Consider the following 25,310-nt stretch of genomic DNA (forward strand, 5'->3'; position numbering starts at 1 on the left):
TTGAAGAAAGCCCTTTCTGTTCCAGCTTGACTGTGCCCCAGTGTAAAATGCAAGGTTCATAAAGACATGGTTGGATGAGTTTGGGTTAGGGTTAACCCACAGCCCTGATCTCGACCCCATCAAACACCTTTGGAATGAACGTGAACACAGATTGTGGGCCAGGTCTTCACATCCAACATCAGTGCCTGACCTCACAAATACTCTACTGGATGAATGGGCAACCAATTTGACAGAAATACTCCAAAATGTTGAGGAAAGCCTTCCCAGAAGAGTGGGAGACAATTCCCAAAAATAATGTGCCCAGAGGAGGATTTCTGCAATGCCTGGTATAACTTCGTATAATTACCCCACCAGGCAACCCACAACCCAAGATTACTTGTTATTACCAATGAAATCCAATAAACACAGATTATTTTCCTGCACCGCACAAAAAGATGTGGGTGAACACAAATAAATTACTCTTATTAAACCACAGAAATATGTAACAGAAGGAGCAAAGAATATTCAGCACATTACGAAAATAGTACAGCGCTGACTTTTACACTTCACTGACAATAAGCACATCATATAATAAAATACACACATACACAAACATTACTGACATCACAAAGGCAACAAACTGTGAAACAACAAAACAAATCAATCAATCAACAATGGGACTGAGGGCTACCAGCAAGGGAGGAATCAAATAAAGAATATAGCTGCAAGCAGCAAATCAGGGGCCAAGAACAACAGAGAATGAGGAGCAAACCATGCAGGGAGGATCAGAGCAAATGCAACAATGAGAAATTAAACATTTATGATTTATCAGCCACTTTGAGTAAAATCACATGTTAGCAGATGCACTTTGGCATCATGCCATCAAATTTCATGTCTAATTTCATGCCATCAGCAAAAATATATATAATAATAATAATAATAATAATAATAATAATAATTTTTGCTGAAGATAATCCGAGTCTTATTTGGTGGAAATCTGACAAAAACTCTAAAAGGAGTCTGAAAAAGTATGTTTTCAACATAAAATGTTCTTGTACTGGACATTCAGCAGGTAATAGCAAAATTAGTATCAGTGTTCTCAGCATGATCCAAGGAATCTATCAAGACAATAGGCAAAATTAATAAAAAGTTATTAGCATTTGTTTATTTCATTTTTTTTTTTTTACTACAACCTGGCGCTGCCTTAAAACCTTTTGACTGCCTTCAGGGCTTGGAACCAAAGACACATACCAAGTTTCATAATGATATGCCAATGCATTTGTAAAATAAAGCTTTTTTGTTGACCTTCCAAATGGCCAACATGGTAAAGACACCAGTCTTGTGATTCTTGGCCAAACCTTTCAGAATTTATAAGGGAAAATAGCCATTGTTCATATCCCCTGATCACTAGGTGGTGCTGTGCTGAACCTGCACAGGCTCCCTTGGGTCATGATTATTATAACACACACCAGGTCTGGTCTAAATACATTAAAGCGTTGCGGGGATACAGCCTCATGTTCAAACTCTTTAAAATATTGTTTGCATGTTATTTGGAACTTGATTTCCATCCTTTTTAGTCAACATGGTCTTAAGATAATCTCTCTTAATCATTCAGTATTTCTCTACATCCTAGTCTGGAGGAGCTCCAAGTAAATGTATCTAGAAAACATTGGAGTAATTTCCCACTTTTGACAGCTGAATGGATTTCTCTTAACTGCTCTTTTGCAGGTGCTATAAGGCATTTAAAACATTTATGCTCCAAATAGAAATTCATAGTTATTTTATTTTATTTTTTTAATCATCCAAAGCGACCTCCAGGTTTCCCCTTTGTCATGAATCATCAGTCCAGTTAATTTTTTATGAAACTTCCAAAAATAAATTTTTGTTCCACAATAAAAGGGTTGGTTTTCTAAAACAATGATTTGCAGATTGTTTGTAAATATATATTGGCTTTAAAGTATATACAGTTGAAGTCAAAAGTTTACGAATATGCAAAATGTAAAATTTTTACCAAAATAAGAGGGATCATGCAAAATGAGTGTTATTGTTTATTTAGTATTGACCTGAATAAGATATTTCAAAAGAAGTTTACATATAGTCCACAAGGGAAAATAATGTGTCTGTGTGGCATCAGTGAGTGTTTGAATCTTCTATAATAGCTGCATATGAGTCCCTCAGTTGTCAAAGCGTGAATATACTTAAAAAATGATCCTTGCGGTGCGGTTGACTCGGAATAGAGTACGCTGCCTGCGTTCAGCTCATATTCTCTGAATTGTTGAATAAGCTCATTATTTTTGTTTCTTTCATACCATTTATGGACCTTGACAGTGTTATTTACTTGCCAGTCTATGGGACAGTTAAAAGCCTCCCAGATTTCATCCAAAATATCTTAAATTGTGTTCTGAAGACAAAACTTTTATGGGTTTTGAACGACATGGGGGCAGGTGATTTATGACAAAATTTTCATTTTGGGGTGGAGTATCCCTTTAACTTTGACTTAGTTAGTTGACTTAGCTAAATTCTACACAAGAAAATGTGTAATGTGTAAAGACACTTTGTTTTGCCCCCCATATATATATATAATCTGTAGAGAATCAGTGTGAAATGAATTTAAAATGCAATGAACACTGCAGCACTGACAACAGTTATTATATGGCAGTTAGATCTGTGTGGATTTAATATAAACACACTTCTCTTCAATACTGATTCTGTATTAAACAGCGTGGGTTAGTAACCCAGTCCTCAGTGAACAGCTCCAGAATCTTAAATTAAAAGCAATTAATTAACTTTTTACAACAAAATAATTTTACAACCGCTCACAGAAACAACATTACACCCAGTATTTTGTGAGGGGTTTTGTTTAGGCATGTGTTTGCAGACATCCGCTGACTAGGTGCTTGTATGTATTATTATACCATTTCATATACTAAATGGTATATTCCCTTCTTCGATCATATTTACCAGGGGCACCAACAATGCTGACCATGTGTGTACGTTTACAATCACAGCAACTGCAGAATTAACCAATGCATTTAACATCTGAAAACCTTTAGAAAAACAATCCAGGGTTTCAGTATAACCAGATTTTACACTGCCTTTCATTCTCTTCCCACAGATGACAAGCAGGTATTTTCAGCTTTATTTGACTTTACTGTGGCTACAAAGACAAGCCCACAACAATCCACTGACTCAAACACTAAGTGAATGCTAATATCATCTGAGATTGATCGCCTCCGACCCGAACGCCGCCGTGGGACTGTGAGTGAGTCAGCGTTCTGGGTGCAATTCAGCTAAAGACCTGAAAAATAAAAATGAGAATGGCCATCTGGCCACAGTCTGAGCAGAAACATCACGGACGATAACCCTCCACAGAGTCTGAAGATATGTGGATAAGAAGAGAGAGAGCGGGAGAGGGAGAGGGGTGGGTGGATGGTGAGAGATGAAGAGAGAGAGAGAGAGAGAGAGCAGTGGGCTGTTAGTAATCTCTAAGAGGTTTGTGTGTTTGGGTTGAGAGCAAAGCCAAAGCAAGTCCTGGTCCAGACGTGCTGTGGCTCCAGCTGTGTTGGGATTGTGGGGTCCATGACAGCTCAAGAGGCAGAATCTGTGTTTTATAGCAGCGTGTTTAATACGTCTTCATTGCGTACTGAGCATGGACCGTCAGCTGGCATCTCACACCCTTACTCTTCTCAGCTGCTCGAATATTAACACGCCAATCATGTGAAGTCAGATACTGATGCTATTTTAAGATGATGTTCCCTCTTCTGAAGAACACAAAAAGAGATGCTTTGCGTAATGCATTTCATGCAATGAAAGCTGACAGTCGAACAGTGAAATAGAGTGACTTTGCTGTAATATTATCCATTTAATTACACTGACACTATCAGATGAGAACAAAACATGAACTGATTAGAGATAAATAACGACACTGTTGTCTTTGGTAGAGTTGAATTTGTTTTCTATCTGATGAACCCAATACTGTTCACCATATAACTGCAATGTTAAATGTGTAAGCAGCAGTCATTGCACCACCCCAGCGTCCCTCCCCATCTCTTCCTTCCTTCCTGTTATTCTCCCTCGGTGTAGTACTGCAACGAAAGAGTTGAACTCTGAGCTCAAGCCAAGCCTCTGTCAAGGACATCAAGCCATTTAACCATCAGGACTGGATGGGCAGGGGAACTCGTGAAACTATACATAAAATGGTTATTATGTGACGGCCTATTTATAAGATCAGTGTGGCCCTTGAGGTGGGGTCACATGGTGAATATACTGCAGATTTACAGTAATGTGTGATTATTTGTCCTTTTAGACACAAACCAGTGCTCTTTCAGCACAAGTCAACACCACAGTTCTCTGTCCACTTGCAATGTATGTTTTCTGAAGCGGACATTGCTCTGGGGACAGACAGAACTGTAACTGCACTAACCTTGACCCAAAGCCTGACACTCGCTCTGAAGTCTCTATCACAAGCTTTACTCATGTCCCAGATCCGACGTCATATTCTCCCTTTAGATCAGTGTTCATTTTACTGAGAGCTGACATAGTATGCCTGGCAGCCATTTAATTGGACTGCTATTCTAAAGGTAAAATAAATAACAAAACACTTTCATCACCCAGTAATTTAAGATTCACTCTTCCAAACATATTTGACTTTCTTTCATCATAAAAGAATACTGCATGAATCTTCATTCATTGTATTCCATGGAAAGAAGCGGAAACCAACAGAGAGCATACACTTTTTAAAAAGCAGGGCCTGATTCATGAAAATCCTCTTAAGAAGCAAGTTAAGAAATTTCTTAAGATAAGTCCCACGAAGTTCGTAAGAATGTTCTTAAATGCGATTCTTGAAAAATTCTTAAGTTCTCAAATATATTCTTAAGAACATAAATAACAGTCTTAAGAAATTGCTGTCACTTCAGGAAACTCATGCATATCCCTATTAATAGTCCTATTTTGTGTTATATATAGCTAGTGTTGTTGTAATGCTTAAATATAATAATTCATTTGAAATAACCCAATAAATTAATTAAATAATTATTACTGTTTGGTATTTAAGAGGCCTGGGACTGTCCTAAATTTAAGAAGTTATTTACGCTGATTTTATAGAAGATTATTTCCAATAATTTGAATTCTTCTCAGGTTTTGTCTTAAGAACAATTTTAAGAAAAAGAAAATTCTTAAGATGATTTTTAAGGAATACAAAATATTTGTAACTTTTTTTCATTAAGTTAAAAAATAACAAGAAAATTGCAGTTGAGGATAAATTTCTTCTTGTTTGGTGAATCCGGTCCCTGGTCCTCTCCTGTCCACTATAAAATATTTTTCACCAAAACTATTTGAAATCAAGGACCTGTTGCATGTTAGGTGAATGCACTACTCTACAGAAACCTCTCACAGGCTCTGTGGAAGAAACGTTTCAGGCAGATCATTTATAGGAGGTGATTATTTTAAAAATAAAACAAAAAAATCTAAGATTATGAAAATAAAGCTGTAATATTTCAAGAATAAAGTCAAAATTATGAAAATAAAGTCAAAATACTACAAGAATATGTAAAAATATTACAAGAATAAAGTAGAAATTGTGAAAAGTCAAAATGTTTTTCAAGAATAAAGTCAAAAATGGTTTAAGATTTTTATTTGTTTTATTTTTACATGGCTCTAAAATGCCGCCATTCTGGAGAAACATTGCACGTCAGGTGTTTTAGGATGGTCTGTTTCTTGTGGACAGCAATGTGATTAAATGGAAAGCAAACTAAGACGTTGCCATAAGTCTCTTTTGAGCAAAAGTCTCTTGCTTGTCACATTTTTCTCTTTATCTTAAAAACATGTCATCTGTTTCTTCTAATATTTCTGAAAAATCAAAAACATCACGCTGTGCAGCAAGGAAAATATTGGTAACGCTTTTGTTTATAGGCCAATTCTTACGCTAACCTAGTTGCGTATTAGCATGCCTATTACTAGCATATTGGCTGTAAATTGGTACTTGTAAAGTACATATTGCCTTATGCCTTATTCTGCAGTACCATATTTTGCAGACGGCTGCATCGGTGTTTGTCTTTTAAGTTTTTGTGCTGTTTTTGTTTGTTTTTCCTGTTTTTTATTTCTCAAACACGATCAGTTTCACCAGGGATGAACGGCTGAACATTTGGCAGTATACATCACACAATCTTCTACCGGATCAGCTGTAGGACTCACTGGACATCAGGACAGCCAGGCACAAGGACAGTTTCTTTCCCCAGGCAATCAACCTCATGAACAGTTAAATATTCTCCCATTGTGCAATAAATGTATGTGCATTAACCTTATACATATTTATCACCCCACATCTTAGTAAAAGCTCTTTCTGATTTTTGATTCTGATTTCTGATTTATTGAGGCAAAATCAGAGTTAATAGATAATAATGAGAACTGGTCCCCAAACTAAAGTGTGACAAAAATATCTCAGTATGAACTTAAACATATCTTAATTCCATATAATATTGATTAATAATCAAATTCCTCCGTGATTAAGTTTTAAACCTCACCCTTGCGTCTTTCAACAAAAAATATCCAGGGGTATTGTTCCTGTAAAGAGACTTCTTTGAAGGGGATATCAGATGCCAATTTTCCACAAGTTTGTATGATAATTTAGGGTATTGGTTCCCAACTTTTTCAACTCACGGCCCACGCAACCAAACACATGTTTGCGCGGCCCACTGAAAAAAATTTACTGACCCCACTATTGTTGGCTTAATAACTTAATACTCAGAAGATGTTAACTGTCTTTATTGAATGGACTGGAAATGAACAGAAAATAACTCTGGCTGGCATCGCTCAGCAAAACGGGGAAACCAGATCCAGACAGAGCTCGGCAGCGGATAGACAGTCAGCGGAGCAAGCAGTCAGTAGGAAACATGCTGACAGCATTTATGCATGTTTGAATTTGTTGTTCTGGAGCATATGCAGCAAAAATATCTAAGATAAATTGGAGGTTTATTCTTATAAAGCTGTATGGCTCGAGCGCAGAGAAACTGACAGACAGTGTACAAATGGCTGAGGGCAGAAATATGCCTGAGAAGTGAATGGATTTTTATCATTGTATGGTGGTTGTGTCCACACACCATTTAAAAGTGAATTTTGCATCCGACTCTTCTGTCATGCAGTACAAATACATGCAGGTCTAAATATCCCCACCAGGACAGTAAAACCGGAAACTGAAGCTGAATTGTTGGCATCATTCAATGTTCTATTCAAAACATGTCCCTGCAGCACAGCAGCAGTCATCACTATCACAGATGTATATTTGTAGAAATAGACAACAATATATTGTATGGGACGAAATTATACATTTTTCTTCTATGTCAAAAATCATCAGGATATTAAGTAAAGATCATGGTCCATGAAGATATTTTGTAAATTTCCTCCTGTAAATATATCAAAACTTAACTTTTGGTTAGTAATATACATTGCTAAGAACTTCATTTAGATAATTTTAGAGGTGAATTTTTTTCTTTTATTTTTTTTTATTTTTTGCACCCTCAGATTCCAGATTTTCAAGAATCTTTTTTTTTTTTTGCAAGATGGGGGTTAGAAAATGTTATTAACTCTTATAATATATCATAGCTAAAATATCAAGCTTTCTGTTTCAGAGGACGAATGGAAGGTGAAGAAACAGCAACATTCTGAAATGAAACATCTTTGAACTGGAGATTTGGACAAAAAATAAAAACCGCCTGTGCGCACAGTGTGTGACAGGATCCACTGCGGTTTCCACTAGTCCTCATGCTGTTATTCAGAAGAGCTCAGACCAGTCTCCTCAAACACAGAACACACAGACTCATTAGGCACAGACAGGCAAAGTGTCATGTTACTCTTCTGCGAGTCTCTCTTGTGCAAGATTTATGGACACTGTTCTCATCCAACCTTTGTTAAGCTTCAGTTGTAGGACAGACGGTTTTACATCACATTCTCAACTAAGATCTGATCTGATTGGCAGGTTTTAATAATTCCACACAGGTGGCTTCAATCAGTCCATCCGGTTGACATCATATAAAACATGTCTTTGTTGGCCGACTGTTTGTCTCTTGTTGTGACTTTGTTGAAGATCAATTTTCATGACCAGCTTATGTAGCATAATGATGAATCAGATGGTTCACTTTCTTTTGATTCAAAACCTACAGACTTGAGCCGAAGACCGTCGTAGAGAACATTACAGAGATTTGAGAGTGGGACAGTAAACAACCACCAACAAACAGATTTCTTTCATGTTTTTGTCTTCTCCAGATGTTAACTGATGGACTGGAGTGCTGTGGATTATTGTGATGTTTTTATCAGCTGTTTGGACTCTCAATCTGACGGCACCCATTCACTGCAGAGCATCCATTGATGACACACTGATGCAATGCTACATCTCTCTGAACCTGATGAAGAAACAAACTCATCTACATCTTGGATGATCAGAGGGGGAGCGTTTTCAGTTCATTTCCATTTTGGTGTGAACTATTCCTTTAAGAACGTTATAATATGATAGGCTTATTCTTTACAGTCCTTCTCATCATTAGTCCAGTCTTTAAGTTAACACTCATCCTTGCGTATGATAGCAAGGACATAAAAAGCAGTGTTGAGGTGTTGTCTACACAGATGTCTGACTGACAGCATTCGTGGGATGCTGTTGATTTAATGACAACTCAATGACGTTTTCAGACATTTGTTCTGTTCTGTAAAGCTTGAATGTCGTTCCCTTCATAAACTACAATAGTAAAAATATGACAAACACAAACACCTTTCTAATGGTTTGTAATATTTCAACATTTGTTTATGCTAATATATAGACCAGATGTGACACAGGGAATGCATCCGCTATATTTGGATGATTATCACTCTTTCAGTAGCTCAGTTATATAAGCATTTTAATCATCCAGATTCATACATCTCTGAAATATGGCATTATCACAGAAGAAAAAAAAACATTGTACAGGAAAGGGTTAATCAGATGTTGTATCCCTGAAGCGATCAGTTTTGTAATAATGACCAACTGAGTACATTATTCAAGATAAACCGAACACAAACATCTTATCCAGATAAACACACACTTATACAGTGTTATTATATGATAACTGTCATTATTCAGAAATCTTTTAATGCTGAATGATATGATTGACCCACTCAATATAATCTATTCCACAGATAAATAACGTTGTTATTATTATTATATATTATTATTATTGTACATTGTATTAAATAATACCTCAGTCAACATTACATCAGTAATAATACAAACAGAAAACTTAACCATAGCCAAAATCTAATGACATGCACTTATTATTATTATTATTATAGACAATTAAAACCACTTGTACTAGTGTGTAGAGGTTAGCTGATGTGGGCTCTTTCAAAGTCTGCTTGGCACACAATGTGATCTATTTCTAATCTTGTATTCTGTGTACAGTAGATAGTCTGTAAATTAAGATGCTACAACACAGGCTAGAAATCAGTGTTTCAGTGTGAATCTGTTTACCCTAAATGCATGACTAGTGCTGTCTCCTGCTCTTATATCTGTGTAATCTCTATTTGTGCACCTCTAGAGAAAACAGCAGAGGAGAAATACAGCAGAAGAGATCTTGGCAAGCCTTCATCTGAATTGATTTTTGATATGGGCCAAAGTTCTGGACTTCAATCAATGTGTTCTGGAACGAAGTAAACACATTTCTGTCTATTTTTAAGGGAATGTACTGCTGGATTTGTGCCATTTATACTTACTTCAGTCAAGAGCGAGAAACTGTCTTATAGCTTCAGAAGACTTGGAACATCGAGCACAAGTGGTATAAGCTTATTTTATGATGCTCTTTTAATGCCCCGGTCCTCATTCCCTTTTTTATGTGTGAAAAACAGCATGGACATTTTGCTAAACTACTAGATAGCTGTGTTTGAATAAGACCAGGGTGAGTAGAGGACAGGAACACCTCTCCTGCATCACATTGTGTCTTTTTCATAATGAAACACACTGTACATCAGCTACAGGAAGATGAAGCTAAATGCATTAACAGCATGTGATGAGCAGATGACAATGAGAGATAAAAATGAGGCAATATTTGACTGTATTAGATGAGTGTGAGAAAGCACTCACAGATGAAGCAGGTTGCTGAACAATAATGAAGCATCTGTGAATACAAACGTACTAATAATTACACTGGTCACTGTGAGGCCTTTAAGCCACAGCTTTGGATGGTTTTCTCTCCCCCTGGTAATTAAATTGCCCCTTTTCTTTTTTAAACTGCTCCTGGGGCTTTTTGACAGCTCAGATAATTTTGCATTGACTCTAAATTATAGCAGATCCTTAAAAGCACACAGCAGGCTTAATTACAGCATACAGGACAGCTGAATATAAATAATGTACGCTTTCAGGAGGTGTAATATTTGCAACAATGAATATTAATTATGCATAAACCTTAGTTTTCAATAAGTCAGAGACACACTGATAGCTTTCAATAACAGAGCGTGATGATTCTCATCTTACACTTCAGTTTCGTCCCTTTTCCTTCAACCCACACAGAACGAAATTTAGAAGTAAAGAAATGTGTATAAATGATGTCTATGGATTCACACAAAAGTTCATCTAATGGTGTTTGTGGGTGTGTGTGTGTGTGCATGTGTGTATTCTTTTTCTTTTCTTTTATGCCATATTATATAGATGAAGTGTCTTGGAGTGCCATGTAAACCTATAAATATTGATCAAGATTGTGCCAATCATTTGGTTAGCTAGGAGGACACCTTGACAGGCTTCAGTAAAGTTAATAAAGTGAAATGCTGTTATTCACCTTCAATACTGATAAGACATACTAATAAAAAAGAAAACTATTTGAAAATCTGGAATCTGAGGGAGCAAAAAAATATTGAGAAATATTGAGAAAATCATCTTTAAAGTTGTTCAAATGAATTTCTTAGCAATGCACATTACTAATCAAACATTAAGTTTTAATATATTTATGGAAGGAAATTTACTAAATATCTTCATGGACCATGATCTTTACTTAATATCCTAATGATTTTTGGCATAAAAGAGAAATGTATAATTGTGACTCATACAGTGTATTGTTGTCTACACCTGTGCTACTGATGACTGCTTCTGTGCTGCAGGACACTGATATGTAGTTTTGTTGAAGGAAATGTTCATAATAAGTTGCATGCTTATAATTTTCAGAATAATAAGCAGAAATAAGCTTATATAATTGCTTTCATTTGATTAGACACATAGACAAAGTGCAAAATCTGTATCATCAATATAGCCTTATACATATATTTACATTTGTCAATATCCTAAAGCTTCTGTCATTAGCAGGTTTAAATGATTAGTAGATGTTTAGACCCGCTGTGTACAGTAGCGATGTGAAGAGAGAAGCGTGTCCTCGTCTCCATGACTCCAGCCTCAGCAGCTGATGAGAGGAGCCCAGCCCTCCGCTGCTCTCGGGCTTCAGCTCACACACACACACACTCGAGGAGGATGGAGCTGTCAGAGGCTCTGCTCAGGTGTGTGCGGGACATTCACAGACACACACCTGATCGAGCAGCTCGCCAGGTCTCTCTCCCACTGGACATGGATATTTGATTGACCTTACAGAAGCGCGTGGACGCTTGAGATGCAGGTCAGTCAAAGTTTATTCGCCTCGGTAAACCGATTCTGGTTTGCAGTTTTTTTATTTGTCGATTGCATCTAAAGAAAGAGGGTTAAAACAAGCGTCGAAGCATAAACTTTATGAGAAATGATCGATAGTCTCGGTTAAAGCTGACTTTTCACAGTGATTCTAGACAGAACACGGGTTTTGAACACTTTTCTGACCCATGTGATGTAATTACTCGACGGGAGAGAGTCTAGAAGAGCTCGTGAAGCTCGAGTTAAAGGAAGTTCCTCGGGTTTGTGTTGTGATCCTGACACACGCACGCTTTCGACAGGGAAAGATGCTCAGAAGAGAGAGATCATATTATCATACACGACGAGCAGAACCTGAGAGGAAACATCCTCCTCACAGCTGTCTCTACTGACACAATCAACAGATTCTGCCTCAATTCGGGGTTTTAGCTGAATTAACTGCTGACTTTCTCATAAATATTACAGCTCAGTTTGTTAATGCTGTTTGATCAACAGCCAAATCTAATAACCAACAGTTGCCAGTTTGACTGGTCTTAAATGTTAGATGTATTGCATTTTCATTCTCCTTCTTCGAAAAGATGTTGATCATGCCACCATTTGTGGTTTTGTATTGGTTTCAAAAGTTATAGCTATTTAAGGAAGTATCATTTAAACAGTTGCATAGAATTGACCATGCTAAACAAACTTGTACAAAATATTGAGGATGTAAATACCATAATGCGGATCCTGTGGTGCTGCACTTTTCTTAGAGCTTTGGGGGAAAGGTATGATGTTTTTGTGATCCTGTGCCGTTATCAGACATCAGTGCTGTCATGGCGATATGTTCCTGCAGATATTCATCAGTCACATGATGTTAATGACTGAAAATCGTTAAAGATGCACATTTGTAACTGTGTGCCTGTGTGATTCCTGGATCTTCTCCACACACACACAGAAACAGGTGTAGGAAGGTTTGTGCTGGTCTGAAGTTTCTTCAGATACACCTCTGCTCTTTTCAGTCTGATCTGGACCATATAAACAGCTCATTTCAGCTCTGATTGATTCATGAGTCTGTTACAATGTGATGCAGCTTTCTGAAGAGGCTGTTAGTGAAGGATGTGAGCACAGTCATCAGACAGATGATCTCTTAAACACTTAAATTCCCTCAACTAGAACGCCATTATGAAATAACACAAAATACACAAACATTGAAATAGGCTTTGAGTACAATTAATATGCAACAGCCTAGTCAAAGTTTAGATGTAATATTAAGTAGCAATTATTGTACAATAAACAGGATGTGTTCTCTCAGGTGTGAGATCAAAACCCTGTAATAACTCTGAACACAAAAACCAGAGATGCATTAGTATTATAAAAACCTGTTCTCAAATCTGGGTCCTCTTATATCAGACTCTTTAATTTAATGAGTAAATAAAGTTATTTAAAATACTGTTGCCTATTATAAATCAAATGAAATCAATATCAACAAAATCCATAGATTGATTTTTGTCATAAATTATGTATATCCCAATAGAAGTAGGAATTTATTTTATTATTCAACATTCATTTTCTGGTTTTCATACGCTCATTAATTTATATTACAATTATTATGTGCAAGCATAACTTTAAAGTCATCTTGTGCTTCAGCAAGGTATCTCTTAATAATATATTCAAGTTTGTGAGACTTCTCACATCATGTATACAGTGTAGGTCAAAAACACATAAACGAAGGTCTACATTTCAGTGCCTTTCCATATTAAACCAGTTAAATGTGCGCTCATTTAATTAACAGTGTTTAACTAGAACAGTGTTGATCTGGATAGTGTCAGCTGAGATTGTGACTCCTGATGTCATTGTGATCTATAAACCCTCGCTTCCTGCTTGTCGTGTCTTTTCAGGTTACAGTGTCGTGCTGCTGATTCACACACAATCAAATACTGAATCCTCTGCTCACTTCAATTTAATGCAAATCTGGTTTTAGTTGTAGTCCAGAGATTGAGGTTTGTTTATCAGTGAAGTTTGTCAAGTTTGTCCGCCCACATGCTGTTTTGCTGCCCTGCGGTCAGTCTGTGTCCAGATCCTGAGCTCTAGTTCTGCCTGATTGCAGAGCATCTTTTCAATCAAGAAAATCAATGCAGTCATACTTTGACCTCTTACACACAGAGAGAAAGAAACACAGGCTTCACACCCTGAATGAGGCCACGGGGAGCACGGCGACAGCTAGAGCCGTACATTAGTGGATGACCTGCTCAAAATTCATCCAGTGCGGCTTTAATATTTTCACATTGCAAAGATAATGGAAGAAACCTTTAAAGTACATGAAGCAAATCTAACAAGTGAAGGGTTTGTTACACCGCTTGATGGAGCGCTGCAGAACTGGAGAGAGCTTCTCAAAAGCAGCGTTAACAAACTGTGGTTTCACGTTCTGTCATTACTCTCATCCTGTCATGTTACTACCAAACACTTGGTCAGTTTCTCAAAAGTCAAGTCACCATTATTTAGCACTTTTTATAATACAGATTGTGAACAGTATTACACAGAAGTCAGTCTCCTCTGGCCCAATGAGACCAGCTGTTTCAATCTGGAAGCACCTCTTTTAGGAGCTTAGATGGTATAGGGTCTAACATACATTTTGTTGGTTTAGATGATTTAACAAGTTTATACAGTTCTTCCTCTCCTATAGTAGAGAATGAGTGGAACTGTTCCTCAGGGGGTCTATAGTGCACTGTCTGATGTGATACTGTAGCTGACGGCTGAATGGTTGCAATTTTATCTCTAATAGTATATATATACATTTTTTTTTTTTTAGCTACTGTATTGAATAAATACCTGGGGTTGTGTTTGCAGCAGTGGTCAATCAGTGAGTTATGTGTAATAAACACAACCCTGAATAGAAGCATGTTTGTTGGTGCAGGATGTTTTCTTGCACACAGATGTGGCCAGAAATATTGGCACCCTTGCATTTTTTACTCACAATATTCTGCATTAAAGCATTTAGTCTCTGTGATTCTTCTTGTTTGTTTGTTTGTTTGTTTTTGATTGATACACAGTTTTTTTATGTTTTCTATGTGAATATCTATTAAAGTGTAATTTATTTCTGTGATGCACAGTCTTCTGTGTCACGTGATCTTCAGAAGGATGCATTAATAATCAAAAGTGACAGTAAAGATATTTATAATGTTTGAACAGATTTCATTTTCAAACAAAAGCTGTTCTATTGATTGGAATAGGGAATCTATAAATGTATACGTTATTGTAAATGTGTCTGTAAATGTAAAGGTAAATCAGGAAATGAACAGAAAGGACACTGACAGAACCATTCTCATCCAAACTCAGGCCGGGTCTACGGGGGGCTAGAGAGCACCCGTTCTGCAGCGGTGGACATATCTGGTGATTTCTTAAATCAGAGGGGTATAAGTTAGAATCCATCACCACTGAAATTAGTTTTTGTTCTGGTATTGTGTTCAGCACAAGTGTTGATGTGTTGTGCAGTGTAGACAGCTTTATTGATAATAAAGTATCTTTGTGAGATCGTGATGAACTGAAATAGGTGACAGTTTATTAGTGATTATGAATGGAGCGCTCTTTGTGCCATAGCAATGGATGCCAATATATCTACACTGGGTACGGAAAGTATTCAGACCCCCTTAAACTTTTCACCCTTTGTTATATTGCAGCCATTTGCTAAAATCATTTAAGTTCATTTTTATTCCTCATTAATGTACACACAGCACCCCATATTGAGAGAAAAACACAGAATTGTTTAAATTTTTGTGGATTGATTAAAAAAGAAAAACCGAAATATCACATGGTCCTTTGCTCAGTATTTAGTAGAAGCACCCTTTTGATCTAATACAGCCATGAGTCTTGTTGGGAAAGATGCTTCAAGTTTTTCACTCCTGGATTTGGGGATCCTCTACCATTCCTCCTTCAGATCCTCTCCAGTTCTGTCAGGTTGGACGGTAAACGTTGGTGGACAGCCATTTTCAGAGAGTCTCTCCAGAGATGCTCAATTGTTGTTGTGAACACTCCTTCATTATTTTAGCTGTGTGCTTTGGGTCATTGTCTTGTTTGAAGGTGAACCTTCGGCCCAGTCTGAGGTCCTGAGCACTCTGGAGAAGGTGTTCGTCCAGGATATCCCTGTACTTGGCCGCAGTCATCTTTCCCTCGATTGTAACCAGTCGTCCTGTCCCTGCAGCTGAAAAACACCCCCACACAAGATGCTGCCTCCACCATGCTTCACTGTTGGGACTGTATTGGACAGGTGATGAGCAGTGCCTGGTTCTATCCAAAAAGTACTATCTTGGTCTCATCAGAGCAGAGAGTCCTTCAGGTGTTATTTAGCAAGCTCCATGTGGGCTTTCATGTGTCTCGCACTGAGGAGAGGCTTCCGTCGGGTCACTCTGCCAGAAAGACCCGGCTGGTGGAGGGCTGCAGTGATGGTGGACTCTATAACTTTCTCCCACCTCCCGACTGCATCTCTGGAGCTCAGACACAGTGATCTTTGGGTTCTTCTTGACCTCTCTCTCCAAGGCTCTTCTCCCCCGATAGCTCAGTTTGGCCGGACGGCCAGCTCTAGGAAGGGTTCTGGTCATCCCAAACGTCTTCATTTAAGGATTAATGAGGCCACTGTGCTCTTAGGAACCTTAAGTGCGGCTGAAATGTTTTTGTAACCTTGACAAGATCTGACCCTTGCCACAATTCTGTCTCTTGAGCTCTGGGGCTGATGTGTGTACATTAATGAGGAAATAAATTAACTTTATGATTTTAGAAAATGGCTGCAATATAACAAAGAGTTACTTTCCGTACCCAGTGTAGATAGATAGATAGATAGAAACAAAGAGATGGTGTGCCTTCCTAGAAAGCTGTAATTTGCTCTCATCTGTCCTCAGCACATTATCCCAGAAGGATTTTGGCATGTTAAGGTGTTTTGGAGAATTGCAGTGGGTCCTCCTGTCATTGAGCAGGTGCTGGACGCTGTGGGTTCAACCTGAGGCAGCTTGTGTTTGAAGGTCAGCACAATCTATCTCCACCATCCAGATCATCCTCTGCTTTCCCTCAGGTTTCTCTCGTGGCCTCGTCCAGCGAGGTCAGCTATGTGCCGTGTGCCTCAAACATCCTGAGAACATTCTGTACGCTGGAAACAGGAGCATGGCTGTCTCTGGAGATGTGCTTGTCCAAGCTTGACTATGAACTTGATCAGATGATGCTCTGCTCGTCTTTCTTCTGTCCTTGCTGTCGCTGCAGTGCGTTCCTAACAGCAGACCGAGTCATCTCCTCTGCTCAAGTAGCTGAATACATTACTCACCACAGGACAGATTCATTGAAAGCTTGAAACCTAACTACTTTCACTACTTCAGGTTATTAAATTATTCAGAATGTTTTATGAATCACCTGCATACTTAAGATATATTTGTGGATACCAAAATATTATTTTATTTCAGCAATGTTGCATTATTTGGGAAAAAGTGCAATGTGTTTTATTTAATTCAGTTACTGTTTAAAAATTACTATTCTGCTGTGTTTAAATGAACTCAAAATTTGTTGGAAATTAAAACCATGCACAGAATGACAATACAGGAAACATAATCAAAAGGTTTAAAAGTATTAACCCAGAAATTGACCAAAAAGACGACAAAAAAAGCAGAAAAGAATGGCTAGTAGTTACTGTTTTTATCGATTGCTAAATGACAGTGAGCACAACTGGAGTCACATGTGCAAAACTCTAACTACAGTCTACACAGCAGCGGTTCATGTGGGCCAAACACTAGCTCGTTTTTCATTGCTTGAACACAGTTTTCAAAACTCTACACACTCATCCCATGACTTTAACCACAACCTGCACAACACTGTTGATTTACAGCACTTTGTTCAAATGCTAACACACTGCTGTCAAAACTGTGAAGCACACATTCAAAACAGAAGAGATTTCAAACACTGCCGATTGCAAATTCAGGATTAGCCCTGAAAATTATTTGTACCAATCACAGTATGTACTTTTAGTTTCTTTTTTTTCTCAATACTGTAATTATGTAAATTACTGCAGACTATTGAAGCAAACTGCTAATTTTCATTTACCTTAAAGAATTGTTATGTTCTAAAAATGTAAATAAATCATGTGAAAGAATGTCACTCTTTTCTTTGAAGAAAATCTATGTCACTGAAATTGTTCAAACTGTAAAGATGAAGAGTTAGTATTTTCTGTATTGGTGTTTGATGCTAGTGTTTTTCCTCTCAGTGTGTTCTGAGTGACGGTGTGTGTTCTCTCAGTGAGGGTTGTGTGTAGTGTTTGGCTGCACTGAGCCTGTTTTGAGCCGTGTGTTAAGAGTTGTGTTGCTTGGAATGAGTTTTGCAGCTGATGTGAACTGTTTAGCTCAGGTGACTGTTGCTAGTGCAGACTGTAGTTAGAGTTTTGCACATGAAGCTCCAGTTGTGCTCACTGTCGTTTAGCAATCAAAAAAAAACTGTAATACAGCTTATAAAGTACAACAAAATCACTTTTGAAAAGGTAAATATTGCATACTTTTTGTTCATTTTATCTTCTGCCAGTGGACACACTAGTTACACTACATCTGGACCATCAGTGACTGACTGAAAGCCTGTAATAATCACCCTGATTCTGGATTGAGTTTCTGCTCAGCACTCGAGTCATCGTGAGAGAAAACCCTCTCAGTTTCAAAAATCTCTTTTATAAAATAGTTTCCTTATATTTTTCACACACTGTAAAAAGTGGTGACATGCACTAATGTTAAGAGCTAGATGATTCAGTAATGTCAGTTCATATAGATATTAGGTTAACATTTGTTCAGTTCTCCTGTCATAAGAGCTGCAAACATCAGCTTGCGTTTGAGCTTGTGTGTGTGTGTGTGTGTGTGTGTGTTTGCATGCATGCGCGTGCGTGTGTGTGTGTGTATGCTTTCTTTCACATCCACTTCTCAGCACTCTGTTGGGTAACTGATTATGAACGATTATCAAATCAAACTGGCCAAATTCTTCAACCCATAATTTGGGTTGAATTATTAACACAGCATTTTTATAGTGCACTGTTTGCACACTAAACTTTTGCATATTATGCTTTTCAATGTGTATAACAGACATTTCTCTGCTCAATTATGTGGGTTTATTTTGAGCAGACACTTCTATAAACTCATATTTAAATAAGGTTTTTATAATAAATAAGTAAGTCATTAAATGCATGTGCGTCATACGTGATGCACACATTCACATGACCTGCTGCAACACACACATCTAGAGAGCACACACTCCCGTCTCGCCTCTGTAACACACAGAGATGCTAGTCTCTTCTGAACTGTAACACAACTCGGTGTATTTGATTAATGTGCTGTGCTTTCAGAAACAGGCTTGGAAACACGTTAATCTGATGCTACGTTCATCTGCTAATCAGGCTGTACATTTAAGAGCTCTTGTGTTTTTAAAGTCGTTTACATGTCTGTCTAGTGGTTTAATATGCTTGATAAGACAAATCATGTGCAAATTCATCAGTCAACATCACTTAAACCATCACAAACTTGTAACCCCTGCAGGATGAGGCTTTTCAATTCATGTGATTTTATTAATAAAGTTCAGGAGGAGCACGATCAGATAATCATCTAATTTGGCACAGGTGCATCTCGTTTAGCTAATCATCTTAACTAGCACACAAGCTTATATATATCCAGTCTTCCTACCTCCTGTCCCACGACAGTTTTTCGGCATCCCTCCTCCACCCCAACTCCTCACTTCTAATCATTTTATCCCAAATTAGGGTTAGGGGGAGTTATTTGGGTTCGGGCTATGCTCCGGGCCCGGACCCCTCCCTCAGGACAGCACGCCAAAATATGCCTACTATTCGCCTTCAGATTATATGTAAGGGTGAACTCGTGAAATATCATCAGCACATCACAGGAATATGGTTTGTGAAACTTAAGCAACACAGAATTAGCTTTTTGACATCATAGTCAAGCCAAAGGATAGGAAGATAGAAATGCATGACCATTCTGATACGTGGACTTGTAGATGATGCAGTATTACTCTTTACAATCAGTTTCTGGTTCAGACATACAGTGAGTCCAATAATGCCATTGTGTAGTGTTTCCTGAGTGAACGTGGAGCAGGTGTGTGATGGGTTTTGAGGGAGGGACTGATTTAATGTGTGATTTAATGAGGTAAGAGAGTAGAGTTGAATTAAAGCAATTTAAAGACAAAAAAACATTTAAGTAGTTTTTATAAATCAATGGTTTTTTAGGGATAAAAGGAGTGACTGCAGGGGGAACATTTGTTGTATGTGATATGTATTTTTCCCAAACTCACTCTTGGACTTTATCACGGCAGGTTTTTATCAGGTCACCCGAGCGATTGAGGTTACACAGCTGTCACAGCAGAACATTACAGCAAGGAGCCGACAACCTGATAAATGTTTCTAGCAGCACTTCTGGGCTTTTGGGAGGCTGTTTTTGCAGATCGCTCTTCAGGACCCCCAGGTGGACACTGACTTTATGCTCTTTCCAAGACCAAGGTGTGTGTGTGTGTGTGTGTGTGTGTGTGTGTGTGTGTGTGTGTGTGTGTGTGTGAGAGAGAGAGGATGAGCTCAAGGACAGATTCATGCTAGATCACCTTAAAGTGGAGCTCAGTGCTTGGTTTGGTTCTGAGTTTTGATTCATGTTTATAATGCACGCTTATGTATTTTGATCAGTTTGTCATGTTTGCTTTGTTAACGGTTGTTTTGACTATCCAAAGCTCTTTGAGAAGCTACTTTGACAGGCGTTTAGAGTAAGACTTCACGGTGAAAGTCCTCGTAGAGAATGTATGATGGATGTCATACTGTGTCATACATATGTCATGCTGTGTGGAGAGTTCAGGCAATGCTTCAGTAGAGTGTATGCTAGGAACCATTCTACACAAACTCTGATTTCAATCAAAATGCATTTGAAATTGGAGCAGAAAAGCAGACAGACAGCTGTTGTAGTCCAGGCCGAGCACTGATGAGTGTTTATACGCTGGTCTCTTGTCAGCACACACACAGTGTTTGGAGGGAAACATTTAAGCATTCTGTGTAATAATTCTAAGTGTTTAATTTAGATGATGTAAATAAAAAAAAAGATGTTATGTTTAATGAAAAAAAAAAAACTTTTAAAAACTGTAATTACAGATCATGTAATATTAATTAAATAAAAGCCACTTAAGTGCCCTCAAAGAGACACAGTTTCATGATTGTTTCTAACACACTTAAGCAGTCTTTATACTTTCTAAAAATGTCAAAATAGAAGTTTTACTTTACTTTTACTTTAAACATGCTTTTAATAATCTTTTGTTATGCTTTAAAGAAGTACACTTATTTTGATGTGTTGATTAACATAAAGCACATATGAGGAACTTGATTAGTATTTTAAGTGCAGTGTGTTGATATTGATATTATATTTAAAGTTAGTGTATTTGAAGTATATTTTAAAAGGAACATCATCATTACAAATTTGTTATTACAGATATATTTAAATACATGAAATGATGTTTAGTAATGCACTTTAATATCTGTTATTTCATAATCCATACTCTGATGCTTAAAAAAAAGTTCTGCCGAGATGTGACTGGTTATTATGACACATTTAATAATAACACATTTAGACATGATGATGTGTTTCCTCAGACGTCTTTCCAGCTGTCCAGCTCTCCTTCAGTTATGGCCTTAAAGAGACTGTCAGTCAGCACACACACACACACACACACACACACACCAGGGTTGTTTCTATCGAGTCTCGCTGAGAAACTTGCTGGGAAATCTGGTTGTTTATTATATTTCAAACACACATCTCCATCTGTGTCAGAGGGAAACCGTGCTGTGCTGCTGATGAAACTGTGTCCAGATCTTATTGATTTCTGATTTCTGATTTCTGATGGACCCTCGTCTCTCAGTAAGCAGACATACTGTATGCTGTAGAGACCAGTCCTTCAGTATGTGTGTCTTGACTCAGGTCAGAGCTGATGACTCATGAACCATCCTGTATGTGCTAGTAGACCCCATCTGCTTTCAGAAAGCATCTTGGACAGTCATTCAGAAATACCTGGGTGTTTTTTTTTTCATGTTTTAGTGTAAGTTTTATTTTTTGGAACTTGTTAATGTAATATTATATTTGTGACAGCTCAGGATAGTCATTAGGGCCTGTTTACACCTGCTCACTTCATGCTTTTCTCTGATCTGATATCCATCTGATTTAATGCTGACATAAATGCTTCTCCTAAAAATAATCTTCATATGAATGAAAGAAACAGATATGCGTTGCATCTTATTGATCATCGGCTAATTGCATGCCGCATTAGCGCTGTCATAGCTATCTTATGTCCTATAACACACTCTCACACGTTATTATTTTAACATGCTTATTTTAAGTGCTTATGGTTCCAGAGTTGTGATCCAAGACACAAACTGCCTCAGTGTTGGACAGATGTGTGTCTGTGTGAGCAGGGCATGATTGGGATATATATGTGGGGCATGAGAAGAAGAAGAAGAAGGTGGTCAGCACCAGCACAGTAGGGTTCCAGCTTCGTCAGTGCCTGCTCCTAATTAAAGGGAACACTGACATGGTAACTAAAACAAGTCAAGGCTAACTTTCTGTATGATCTTGTATCTAAACTCGCATCTTGAGGACTCTGCTGGAGGACGCTGAGAATACTGTGCTGACTAGATGCCTATAATTACTTGTAATTGCCTCCTCTAGTACACCTCAAATAGACTGTGGACACATAAACTGAGATCCAGACCCAAGCCCGGTTTAGCTGGACTCATTTACATACATTTACATTCCATTGGCATGGCTAGCCAATCAGAAGCCTGGGACGGCAAATGGACTGTAATCATGCCAATCTGATGGGCTTTCAGATTGAATTGTATCCAGACTTGAGCACTCAGTGGCTCTCATTATCCTGGCACACTTCCTCCTGCAGCGGCGCAGTGTGAGCACGAGGCAGCTGTGTGTGTCCCGAGCTCACTCTGACCCCAGCGCAGGTCTCTGTGGAGGGCCATTAATGTGTGCTTCAGATGAAATCATGATGAAACACAGATCAGATCAAAGATCAGTGGGCTGGAGAAGCTGCTTGTTTTGTCAGAGGTACAGAAGACATTCTTCATTATGGTTCTGTTATCATTTCTGTTCGTTTCTCTTCAGTGAATTTCTCAAGAATGTTCACTCAAAAAAAAAAAAAAATTAATTGAAATGTAAGATTCATGAATTTAAATGGCATATAATGTTCTCTTAACATAAGCATAAATGTGATGCATATTTGTGGATCATGCATAAATGAAAGAGGTCAGATTTCTGTAATAGTAATGTGTTTTATATGCACAGTAGCACACAAATGTACATATCTGTCATCAACAAATCTAAATTGTTTTAATCTCATCCATTTGAACTAATTGAATATTGCTTGATCCACATCTTAAGCATGCTCATTTATTTAACTGATACATGTACATGTAATTCAGTTCACAATAAACAGATTCATGCTGATCCTAGGCGATTTAAATACATAAATACATTTTGAAAAATAATGTTTAATCAAATTAAATATGTACTTTAATAGTAATCCTAAGTTTATTAGCAAGTTTGCTTGCATTAAAATGGTGTGATCCAAATGGATTGTAATTTTATTTAAATTTTCTAAATATTTTTGAATTTTCGCAGTGATTATTGACAGATAATCTTCCACGTAAAACAAATGCTTAAATCATGCATCTTATAACAGAGGTATATTTTTTATTTATATCTATATATAGTAAATAAACCTTATTTTTTAAAATATATAGCTGTATTTGTTTTACAGTTTTCAGAATCATTACATTTGTAACATTGAAGAATAAATGTATGAGGTGTATTTGGCGGAAATGTTTTGCCTCAAGAATCAGTGTCAGTTTATTTTGTCATCTTCAAAGTCAAGTTAAAAGCACTAAATGTGTCTCTTTTCTACAGCACATCCATTCCCCGATGCCTTCACTTGAGTCATGTTATCTCATCACACAGAGTACTATGCAGTAAACGGTCACTGAAGACACCTCCTGACACTGGGTGTTTCTGAAGGGGTTATTTCCTGCACCCCTCAGACCCTCAGGATCCGTGTGTTGGGGAAGAGAGTCCTGCTCATCAATCTGAACGGTTTCTCATGACACCGGTCCTGAACCGGCCCTCCCCGAGTCTAAATCCATCAAGCCGAGTTCTGCGGTGACAGGAGGAGATTTAGTGCCGTGCCATCCGTGAAGATGACCGCTCTGCTGAGAAGCTTGGCAGTATAAAGCGCTGCGGCCAGCATATCGTCTGCCATGTGTAATCCAATATAGCCACTGCTGCATAATTCATGCATCTCCAGTGGTCTGCGCACCTGGCCCTAATTCATGATGTGTAGAGATCCACCGGCCGTGTGCTGATCATACGCAGCGCTCTGATCCTCCAGAGGAGTAATCTCCCGTAAATACAGCTCTGAATAATCAGTGCGCCCACAGCTGATGTGTCAATCGCGGGCTGTGTCTGTGCTCGTTTAGTCATGCTGCTGCAGGAAATAAGCAGCATTATAATACACATGTATCTGCTGATGTCTGTTATTAGAGCTCGGCTCTGTCTCTGCCTCAGAATGAGATGCGTCCCGAAGCTCAGACTGCTGAGGGGTAAAGATGATGAGTTCATGAGCAGCGTTTCTGGTTGAAGGGACACAGCTTTGGTGACAACTAGGCCATTTATTTCACTACCAAAACACATATTTTTCACTAGAAATGAATAGCAGTTGTTTAAATACAAACTGACCAGCGTCCATAACTTTCAGAAGGCATTCGTGGAAATGATCGCACAGAATTGTGGGATACCATAGACAGCAAAGGAAACAGATTTGATGCCTTCACTAATCAATCAGGATAGTTAATTAAAACCATAAAAACATCTTTGTTACTTGCCATGTTTTTCATCAGAAATATAATAAGATATAATTCAAATATCACTGTATTTTGTTTCAGCCCATTGCCAAACTCAAAAGTTGGAGCTAAACTCTGCAGGAAAGTGGATCTTGAGGGTCAGAGATTAGATGAATATAAGTAGTGCTGTCAAAATTAGCACATTAATGCAGGCGATTCATTTTTTCACCTTAATGTGTTACAGTTGTTTAATGCTGTTAACAGAGGGGTGGAGCTAGGGCTGGCCACCCAGCTCAGAACTGCTGCTTCTCTCTCTATTTTCATGACAAAAAGTGCATTTATTTAGTTGCAGAACGTCTTTATGAGGACATCAAATGAGAGAAGTTTCAGTCGCACGCTTCAACTTCAGTTCAGCGCCACACACAAGTCAAATAACACGGAAACGGCTCTTCAGTTGCATGCACAGACGCCAACGTGCGCTGTAGCCTGTACTATTTCATATCAAATTGACGAGCATGCATTGCTGTGGTCAGTTAAGGCATGAAGTTACCAAAAAGGCATTTAAGTCTGCTGTAAACTGGGCATGAATGTAATGTGTTATATATGTGCAAAGGTGCATTAACGCACAGGATGTAAGGGACTGAAGCCTAGGGGCCTACACATGCAAAAATTTTATTTTTTGAATAATTATTTGTATTTATGAGAGTTTGCAGCAGTGACAATAGCATTCTGTAAACAAACTTCCACACTTAATTTCAGTGACGCCCTGCTCGTAGTGTTTGTAGTGCATGAGGTAGTTTAGGTTTCCCCCACACAGTTTGTAAGGTTGGTATTGTTACA

The 25,310-nt window shown here is 38.0% G+C and overlaps 1 protein-coding gene across 1 annotated transcript in view; it reads left to right on the forward strand.

Moving 5' to 3' along the window:
- Positions 1–11,437: 11,437 nt before the first annotated feature.
- Positions 11,438–25,310, forward strand: part of LOC113037702 (5-hydroxytryptamine receptor 1E-like) — a 60,309-nt gene continuing 46,436 nt past the window's right edge. Inside the window, exon 1 of the mRNA XM_026195038.1 lies at positions 11,438–11,597. The gene's annotated coding sequence lies outside the window, so the exon portion shown is untranslated. The remainder of the gene's footprint in view (positions 11,598–25,310) is intronic.

This window comes from Carassius auratus, chromosome 20 (genome assembly GCF_003368295.1).
Source record: "Carassius auratus strain Wakin chromosome 20, ASM336829v1, whole genome shotgun sequence".
Taxonomy (NCBI): domain Eukaryota; kingdom Metazoa; phylum Chordata; class Actinopteri; order Cypriniformes; family Cyprinidae; genus Carassius; species Carassius auratus.